The sequence below is a fragment of the Pan troglodytes genome, chromosome 14 (genome assembly GCF_028858775.2).
Source record: "Pan troglodytes isolate AG18354 chromosome 14, NHGRI_mPanTro3-v2.0_pri, whole genome shotgun sequence".
NCBI lineage: Eukaryota > Metazoa > Chordata > Mammalia > Primates > Hominidae > Pan > Pan troglodytes.
In genome coordinates, this window is record NC_072412.2 from 67313222 (window position 1) to 67323922 (window position 10701).

The 10701-nt window shown below is 37.4% G+C and overlaps 1 pseudogene; it reads right to left on the reverse strand.

Moving 5' to 3' along the window:
• Positions 1-289: 289 nt before the first annotated feature.
• On the reverse strand, positions 290-369 carry LOC112205310 (small nucleolar RNA U3; annotated as a pseudogene).
• Positions 370-10701: the final 10332 nt, after the last annotated feature.

Below are 10701 nucleotides of genomic sequence, written 5' to 3' on the forward strand. Positions count from 1 at the left end.
AAAGAAAATATAATGAATTCTGTCAACTAAAATGATGACAGAGGACCTTTATGAAATTGTCTCAGTTTTGTAAGCATGCTATTTTTTATTTTTATTTTTTATTATACTTTTAAGTTCTGGGGTACACGAGCAGAATATGCAGTTTTGTTACATGGGTATACACATGCCATGGTGGTTTGCTGCACCCATCAACCTGTCACCTACATTAGGTATTTCTCCTAATGCTATCCCTCCCTTAGCGCCCCACCCCCCTACAGGCCCCAGTGTGTGATATTCCCCTCCCTGTGTCCATGTGTTCTGGTGCTCTACACCTTCAGAGAAACTTCTCTAGTAACAAACTGCAGAAATGATCCCTGAAAGTATAGTCTTGTCTCTTGACATTTTAATAATAGCCATTCTGACTGGCACGAAATGGTATCTCATTGTGGTTTTGATTTGCCTTGCTGTAATAATCAGTGGTGTTGAGCTTTTTTTCATATGTTCATTGGTCATATGTATGTCTTTTCTTGAAAATTGTCTGTTCATGTTTTTTCCCCATTTTTTAATGGGGTTGTTTCTTTCTTGTAAATTTGCTTAAGTTCCTTGTAGATTCTGGATGTTACACCTTTGTCAGACAGATTGCAAAATTTTTCTCCCATTCTCTATGTTGTCCATTCACTCTGATGATAGTTTCTTGTGCTGTGAGGAAGCTTTTTAGTTTAATTAGATCCCATTTGTCAATGTTTTCTTTTGCTGCAATTGCTTTTGGAGATTTCACCATAAAATCTTTGCCCATGCTAATGTCCTGAATGGTATTGCCTAGATTTTCTTCTAGGGTTGCTATAGTTTGGGGCTTTACATTTAAGTCTTTAATACATCTTGAGTTAATTTTTTGTATAGGTAGAGGGAAGGGGTCCAGTTTCCATTTCCTGCATATGGATAGCCAGTTCTCTCAGCACCATTTGTTAAGTAGGGAATCCTTTCCCCATTGCTTGTTTTGCGAGGTTTGTAGAAGATCAGATGGCTGTAGATGTGTGGTTTTATTTCTGAGTTCTTTATTCTGTTTCTTTGGTCTATTTGCCTGTTTTTGTACCAGTACCATGCTGTTTTTGTTACTGTAGTCTTATAGTGTAGTTTAAAGTCAGGTAGTATGATGCCCAAAAGGAGCTTTGGACAATCCTAAGCAAAAGAACAAAGCTGGAGGCATCAGTTTTTACTTTGTATTGCTGAAAAGTATCTCCTTATATGGATATACCACAGTTGTTTATCCATTCATTCATTTTTTATTTGTCATCTGGATTTTTTCCAGTTTTTGGATATAAAAATGCTGTTACGAATACTGTGCACATACCTGCATGAGTATGGTTTTTTACTTTTGAGTAAATTCCTAGTAGTGTAACTGTTGTGTCAAATGGTAAATTTATGTTTAACATTTAAGAACTTGCCAAAATGTTTCCCAAAGCAACTATACCATTTTATATTCTCACCAATAATATGTGATGGTCCTGACTTCTCTACATCCTTGAAAACACATTATTGCCTGTCTCTAATTATAGCCATTTAGTGGCATATAGTGACATCTCACTGGAGTTTTAATTTGCATTTCTCTAAAAATGTTGAATGTTTTAACGTGTTTATTAGCTATTGATTTTTTTTGGTAAAATATCTATTTAAATTTTTTCTATTTTAAAACTGAGTTGTTTTCATAGTTTTAGTGTTATGAAATTCTTTATACATTCTGATTAAGTTCTTTATCAGACATGTGAAAATACTTTTCCTCAATGTGGCCTGTCTTCATTTTCTTAATGGAGTCTTTTGAATAATATTTATTTTGATAATTTCAAATTTATCATTTTTGATGGAACATGCTTTTGATGTCATATGTTAGAGCTTGTAGCCTAATTTATGGTCACAAAATTTTCTCCTGTATTGTTTTGTATATGTTTTAGGTCTGTGTTTCATTGTTTATTATGGTATGGGTTAAAAGTATAAATTCAGTCTGTTTTAATGTGAACATTTACTTGAACACACAATTTATTGAAAAGACTATTTTCCACAGTTAAGTATTTTGAAACATTTGTTGAAAAATCAATAAAAGCAATGGTTTATTTCTGGATCTCAATTCTATTACACTGATCTATATGTCTATCTTTATGCCAGTACCACATACTGCATTTATTACTATAGTTTCATAGTAAGTTTTGAAATCAAGATGTTTAAGTCCTCCAGCTTTGTTCTTCTTTTACAATATTGTTTTTTGCTATTCTAAGTGCATTGGATTTCTATATAAATATGAGCATCAACTTGGCAGATTTTAAAAGGAGACTGAGGAGACTGCTGGATTTTTGTAGGAAGGGGAAAAAATTAAAATTAAATATGAAAATTGTCATCTTGATAATATTGTGTCTTCCAGTTTAGGAACATGGAATGTTTCTCCATTTATTTAAATATTTAATTTCAGCAATGTTTTGTGGTTCTGATTGTAGACTTACAATTTTTTGTTAAATGTATGCATTTTTCTTTCCTTTTTGGAGCTAGTGTAAGTGGAATTGCTTCCCCAATTTTTTTGCTGTTTTCTTGTTACTGGGTTATAGAAATATAATTTATTTTCATACTAATTTTGAATCTTTCAATCTTACCAAACTTGTTTTTTGGAACTAATAGTTATTTTTGGATTCCTTGATATAATATTTCTTCATATATTATCAAGTTATCTGGGAATAAAGACAGTTTTAATTAATTAATTTATGCCTTATTGTACAAAGTAGAGTCTCCAGGACACTGTTGAATAGAAGTGGTAAAAGCAGACATTCTTTCCTTATTCTCGATCTCAGGGAGAATGTATCCTGTTTTTCATCAGTATATATAATGTTTGCTGTGAGGTTTTTGTAAATGTTATTTATCAGATAATAAATTTTTCTGCTTTTTCTAGTTTGTTAATTTTTTTACTTATATGAATATTTGAGTCTATTTTTATGCATTAAGATTATTATGCATTTAGTTTCTGTACTCTTTGTATTAATATGGCTATTACATTGATTGATTCTCAGATTGTAAAAGAACCAGTACTCCTTGGATACACTGTACTTGTACTTGACATAGAATTATTTTGTATGTGGTCTTGAATTTGGTTTGCTAGTATAATATTAATGCTTATGTGTTTATGTTCATAAAGGGTATTGATGTTCATCTATCTGTTCCTGTGATGTCTATGTCCAGGTATCAAGGTATGAGATGGAATTGTTCCCTTCTCCTGTATTCTCTGAAATAAATGGTGAAGGATTATTATTATTTGATTTTTGAATATTTGAGAGAATTCACACGTCAAGTCATCTGAGCATTTCTTGTAAACCTGGACTCATCAAATTTTATGCCCCAACTCATTTAGCTCTTCCACTTAAATTTTATTAAACTCATAGGCCTTTTCTTGTCTAATTTCTACTTGCCTTTCAAGTCTCAGCTTAAAAGGCATGCCCTTGTAAGAAAATGATTTTAAACACTTTGCAGTATTACAGAATAGTTTTTCCTTATTTTCTAATCATGCTGTAAATGTGTATGCATAAGAATCATTTAATTTTATGTTTATCTGGTAATTTAATGAAATCTGAAAAATTGTAGAGTATGTTTGTGTTTATATTGCATTTTAACAGTTTCGTCAAGAACTATTATTTAATTTCTCCACAAGTTACATTTAATTTTGATCTATTGGAGACTTTTTAATGACTTTGGATTCATATTTCCTTGATTAATTTAGAATTCACACCCCTGTATTTATAGGTGACATTTGTCCTACTGCTCACCAGCCAAGTTTACCAGAAACAAATCAGTGGTCTAACAAAGCAGGCATCTTACCAAGAGGATATTAGCAAGTGCTTCTTACAGGATTTGGGGTTGTATTAGAAGATTTTGGGATGATCCAAGGAACCAGGTACTTTAGGATTGAGTGCAGGTAAGAAGCAGCAGTAATTGTACTATTAAGTATCGTCCAGAAAATAAAAATTTACATCTGTCATAGTTAAACAGACAAGAAAGACTTTATCAGATACCGTTGCAATTTGGGTTAAGACTATTGCATTGGAAGAGAGGGTGAGAACTCCATTCCACTGAAACAAAAGATGGAAGGTTATTTTTAATGCTGAGGTGATCTATCTAAAAGTACTGGAGGACACTAGGCAGGAAATTGGTCAAGGTGATTAGGCCACCTGTGTTTGCTAATTAGTGAAATTAGGCTTTTACTCTCCACCAGGGACAGGGAGATAGGGGTGCTGTCTTTCTTAATTGCTCTCAGATCCTTAAGAAAGACACTTCAGGGTTATAGCACTGGTAAGAGACTAAGAGAAGATTTATGTCTCAATGGGGCAAAAAAAGAATATAAAGTAGCAAATTTTCTGAAGTAAATGCTCTGAGAAAAGTGAGATCAGGGACCTATAGTGAGAAAGAAGCCTGTCTAAACTTTAGTCAAGCTGAGCAAAACCTTAAGGGAATCTGGGTTAGTATATTAATCACTGTTTTCGAGAAGGATGAAAACAAAAGAGCAAGACTAAAACTGTGATTTGTTAAAAAGCAGTAGGCACTCATGGAAGCCTGGAAATGGAGCTATTTGGCATTTTTTGTTCCTTAGACAGTGTTTTCTGTTTGTGCTCAGAAGTGATTACAGATAAATTTTGTTTGATTGTTTATTTGTTTTCCATCAGCATTACAGAGTAACCTCATCTGATATTGGGTATTTGTGAAATTATTCATGTTCAGTGGAACATCTAACAGTTGCTATGCCAGCTATCATGTATGTTTATTTCTATCTGTACCTTGATATTTTTGTGTTTGCTTTTATTTTTGGAAGGAAGAGAGATGTATTTTTGTGGATTTGGAAAAGGATATATATATTATACACGTATATATGTGTATATATATTATACACATATATACGTGTATAATATATACACATTTATACACGTATATATGTGTATATATACACATATATACATATATATGTATATATATACATATATACGTAAATATGTGTATATATACATATATACATATATATACATATACATATATATACACACACATATATATACACACATATATATAATATATATATTCTTCCTAATCAGTCATCATATCCAATTGGCTCTATCTTCTATATATATGTATACATATATACATATAAAAATTATATATACCAAAATTTATATATATATAAATTTCTTCTGTGTTTTGTATACATTATGTTACCTGATGATATTCTGAATTCTCCCTATAGAAACCAAATAGAACTAAAATTTTATAAATCTCCCCCATAAAAACCATAATTTAGAGTATATTGTTTGATAATTTCTTCTACTTTTCTATTGTTGTTAGTATTTTCTCATTTTTTTTCTTAAGTTGCTTTTTAGAATTTAACATTATCATCACAATAAACATTTTATCCAGAACTAGAGTAATATAATTCACAAAGTATTTAAATATAGTTGTAATCCTTTTCTCATTTCAAATGTGTTGGTAACGTTTCTTATTTTTACTTACATTTATCATACATTTATTTTTAATAAATAAACTTAATGCTGCATACTAATTTTTTAATGTTTTGATCATTCTCTGAGGGAGTTAAGGAATATAACTCAGGTAAGTGACCACGTCTATTGACTTACCTATAAAATACTGAGATAACATAATCTTGATAAGAAAAAAAGAACACATACTGCATATATTTTGCTTCACTTTGAATATATCACGCATTATAGATAATGGCTCTGACGAGCAACACGTTTATACCTCTAAGTGTAGTAAACATTTCTATCCTAACAGGACTTCTAAAACTGATTATAATCCTATCTTCCTCACTCCCTTAGCAAAAATTATAATACAAGTCAGTATAAAATCAGACCTCAACTCTCATTTCCTTGGAAATGCCCCGCCCCACCTTATGGCTTTAAAAGCAATCTATATGACTCCTAAATTTTTATCTGCAGCCTGGTCAATTTCCATCAACTCCAGATCATACGTAGAACTTACTTGGATCTCTAAGAGACAACTCAAAGTTAATATGCCCATTAATGTAATGGAGTCCTGATTGTCACCCTTCCCCCAAAATCATTAACTCCTCTAGATTTTTCTAAGTTAACACCAATTCCATTTTCCAGTCACTAAGGCAATGATTTGAGTCATCCTTAACACCTTCTTTTAAATCACATTCTCTTCCTAATCAGCCATCATATCCAATTGGCTCTATCTTTAAATTATATTCAGAATTCAACCAAAAGAATTCTGCTACTACCCAGCCGGGCGTGGTGGCTCACGCCTGTAATCCCAGCACTTTGGGCAGCTGAGGCAGGCAGATCACGAGGTCAAGAGATCGAGACCATCCTGACCAACATGGTGAAACCCCGTCTCTACTAAAAATACAAAAAATTAGCTGGTCATGGTGGCAGGCACCTGTAATCCCAACTACTTGGGAGGCTGAGGCAGGAGAATTGCTTGAACCTGGGAGGTGGAGGTTGCAGGGAGCCAAGATCACACCATTGCACTCCAGCCTGGGCAAAAAGAGCGAAACTCTGTCTCAAAAAAAAAAAAAAAAAAAAGAATTCTGTTACTATCCTGTTGAAGTCACTATCATTTCTTTCCTGGACTAGAGCTAAAGCCTTCCAACAGGTCAGCTGGATTCTATACTCAGAATACTGACAGTACAACTGCAAATGTTGACTGCATCTTGCTGCAGTTCTGTTTAAACACTCCAGTGACTGCCAATTTCCCTCAGTATAAAAGACAAAATGAGAAAGCTTATGTGATCTAAATAACGTTGCTCCTCTGGAACCTCATCTCCTGCTTTGACTCCTCTCACTCACTCTGGTACAGCCTCATTGTTTTCCTTTCTGTGGTTATGTTCACAGCTCAGGATCTTTGTCCAGGCTGTCCTTTCTGCCTAGACTTCTCATCACCAAGATACCCTCGAGTCTTGCTCCTTCGCCTTATTTAAGCTTTTGCGAAATTGTTACTTAACACTGACACATTCCCTGAGTACTTTATTTTAAAGTTTAACCTCCTGTTTTACTCAGGATTTTATTGAGAGACAGAAACAATAGACTATATATAGAGAAAGATGAAAAAGAATCTATTAGGAGAGTGGGCTCACTTGATTATGGAGGCTGAAAAAGTCTCATGATAGGCTGTCTGCAAAGCAGGAAAACCAGGAAAGCTGGTAACACGCCGCAGCCCAGGTCCAAAGGCCTTATAATAAAGAAGTCAGTATTAAACTTTCAGTCCAAAGCTGAAGGCCTGGGAGCCTAGGGGGCCACTGGCGTGAGTCCCAGAGCTCAAAGGCTGGAGTTCTCACATCCAAGGGTGTCAATCACAACTACGCCAAGGTTCCAGCCCATGCTGAGGTCCGAAGGGAGTGGGTAGATGGGTGGCAAGTAGCTGAAAGAACACTTAGGGGGCATTAGGCAGGTGAAATGTAGTTTTATTCAGCAGCTCTCTCATTAGCAGTCTCTCACAGTGTCCGCCTTTATCTTGGCTGTCTGCTCTGGCTGCACCCCTCCCAGCAGCCAGCTCTGTGGCTCCTGCTGCCCCCACGCCTGCAGCTGCACTCTGTGGCCTGCAAGGTCAGGGTCAGCAGCTTAACTCTTTCCCTCTAGGCACAAACCAATTCCTGGCCCCCCACCTGCCGGCCTTCAAGGCAACCGGGTCTCCCTCACAGGGATCAGTAGCGTTACTCTCTCTCCCCAGGCACAAGAAAGAGCCGTGCCCTGGTTCCACCCTGTCTGTCTGCAAGACAGACAACTCTGGCTTTCTCTCTTTCTCTGGGCACATGTGAGAGCCCTGTGCACAGTGTCAGCAGGGAAGTTATACCTTTTACAAACGACAGTGGCTCCTAGCCAAGCATGAGCTTACACAAACAAGTAGAGGTTACACAAACAAGGTTATATAACAAGTAGAGTCATGCACCTGCACTCCAAACTCACTGAGTCACTTTGGCCTGGATGTTTACCTTGGCATATGCCTGACCAAAGCACATCCATGTACCTTACAAAGGGCGAGCGAGGAAAGGCACTGCAGCTCTGGGAGAAAGGGAGCAAAAATTTACCCTCCCCCTACCTTTTTGTTTCATCCTGGCCCCCAGCTGTTTGGATTGTACCCACTATCATTGAAGGCAGATCTTCCCTACTCAGCCCACGGATTAACACATCAATCTCCTTCAGACCTACCCTCACAGACACACCTGGAGCATCCCAATCATTGTTACCAAACAGCAAACCACTTGGGTTTCCCTTGCAGCAGAAGAGGATGGGTTCAGTGCCTCTTAAACATTGAGAATAATTAATGCTGTACCTGGATATCCTATCTGGATATCCTTTAATCCAGCTGTGTTGACACCTAAATCAACCATCACACTTCTGTACAGATGAACTCTCCATTAACTCTTCTTGCTTTATTTCCATAATACATATCAAGTTCTAACACTTAATAAAATGTAAGTAATGGTTTGCTTTTCTTCTTCCACTAGAGTGTAAGTTCCATGAGGAGAAAAGTTTTAATCTTTTTTTTCTGCTGAATCACCATCCTAACAGAGTTGGGCACATAATAGCTGGTACATGTGAGTTAACTGAATTCAAAGGGGATTAAATATAATTCTTAAAATTCTCTATAGAATATTCTTTTGATAGTATTCCCTGGTCTGAATAAAAAACTTCTCTAGCTAGCATTCTATCATTCTGGATAAAATAAATTGTGTGTCAGTAAAAATTCAACAATCTAAATGTTGTACGACAGTGGTTTATTTCTAACTCATGATCAAATTGTTGCAGGAATTTTCCTCAGTTCAGCTAAAGAAGGAGTTCTTGTCCGTCCCACGGCCACGAAAATTTAGGCTCACAGATGGTTTAAAGGGTGAGGAAAGCACGGTTTTATTGGGTGAAAAGGGGAATGAAAAGGGAAAACAGGGACTCTTGCAAGGCCAGAGTCCCTCAGCTAGAGCGCTTCCTGCCCGCCATTCAAATCCCAGGTTCTACCTAGGAAAAAGTAGGGCCAGGCTCCTCCTTGCTGCGAAGGGCATGAACTTCCTGAGGCACCACAACAGTGGGCAGGTGGGTTAGAGTTTCTCCAGGGACCCCCTCCCACCTGGTTGTCTCATTCCCTCCTCTAAATCTAACTGCCGTTAGATTAAGGATAAGGACAAAGACAGATCTTAACTGCTTCCTGCTGACAGGGGCACTGTTTTGGGGAAACAGCACTCAGAGCTCCCTCAGAAGCCTATCCAAGGGTTCACAGTAGAAGGGGCCATCATCAGAGGCTCTGGTTGCATGACTGTTTGGAATCTGATGGCCTGAAGGCAAGAACAGAAAAACCTGGTTATTAGAAAACATGTATCAAAATGAAACAAGGGGCGGGGTAAGGACAGCTCAAAAATTCGGAGGCCTTTTACCAGTTTGCACAGAGAGAAAGAGGCCAAAAGCTCCACTGGTTAAACAACAAAACAAAACAAAAAAAACCACTTTACCCTTTTGCCAGCATGTTGGGCTTCTGGGTTCCCTTCTCCGGAGCCCAGTCCTAAGCCAAGCAGTTTAAGGTGTGGGAAATTAACTCTTTCTAATTTGGAGGATGCATCTGAGGGGAGTGTCCTGTAGTACAGAGACACAATTACCTATCAGTGAAGAGAGAACTGAGGAGAAGAAAGGAAAAAGCAAGAGTTTTTAAAATGAGTCCCAAGGGTTTAGGATGCATTCGAAAGGGGTACAGACTGAAGATGAATGGCTACCCACCTAGAAAGAGATAAGCAGGCGTCCCTGGTTCCCTTCTCTTCCTAGCAGATACCAGAGTACGTGAGGGAAAGAGGGAAGAGTGTCCTCTTCCATCATTGCATCCCCAAGTCCTGGTGACCTTGGCAAGTGCCACCATGAGTGCCAAAATGGCCTGCACTCATGAAGCAGGGAGGGCCTAGATAAAAGGAATTATCCGCTCTCACCTATGCTTCTCTCCCCCTGACTGTCAGTAGCCTTGGAATTCCCTAGACCTCATTTATGCCATGGATATTAACGTGGCCTTTATCCATGAAACAGGAAGCTCGGGGTCGGCTTAATTGGCATCAATCAGTCACGCACACCTGCGCTGTGCCTTTTAACTTCCATTATCGTTTTCCTTTGGATTCCTCAGATTCAGTTTTCTTGCCTAGTGCTTTGACCCAAAGCTTGGATTTGAGTCCTAGACAAAAATGTGTCTCGGAGTGGGGGGTTGCATGGACTCCTTATCATAAGCCGAATGCTAAAACTGTGGAACTGAGTTAAAGTTCCGAAGTTAAAACTGTGGAACTGAGTCCTCCTTCAACAAGGGAAGGGAAAGGATGTCTTGTGACACACCCAGATAACTGGTAGCTACAGTTATGCTTGCCAAGATTTGGGTGCACGGTGCTTGGCTTTGGTTAGCTTTCTTGGTCTTACCTTCCCCAAAAATAAACCTTCACATGATGGGCATCCTATTTATTCCCATCACCTGGCAGGATTTGCAGGATAATTGCTCAGAACTAGGATATCGATCCAGATTTTTACATTACCCATCCCTCTTGTTCTTTCTAAGCTGCAGCTGGAGATTGCTAGTTGGTTCACAGGAACAAGCAGGATTAGTCCAAAATGTAGGCAAAAATTTAAAAACAACTAGTGAGTTTAGAATTTAATGACAAATATAAGTTTTGAAACATGATCTCTCTCTCTCCAGTCCTCATGTTTG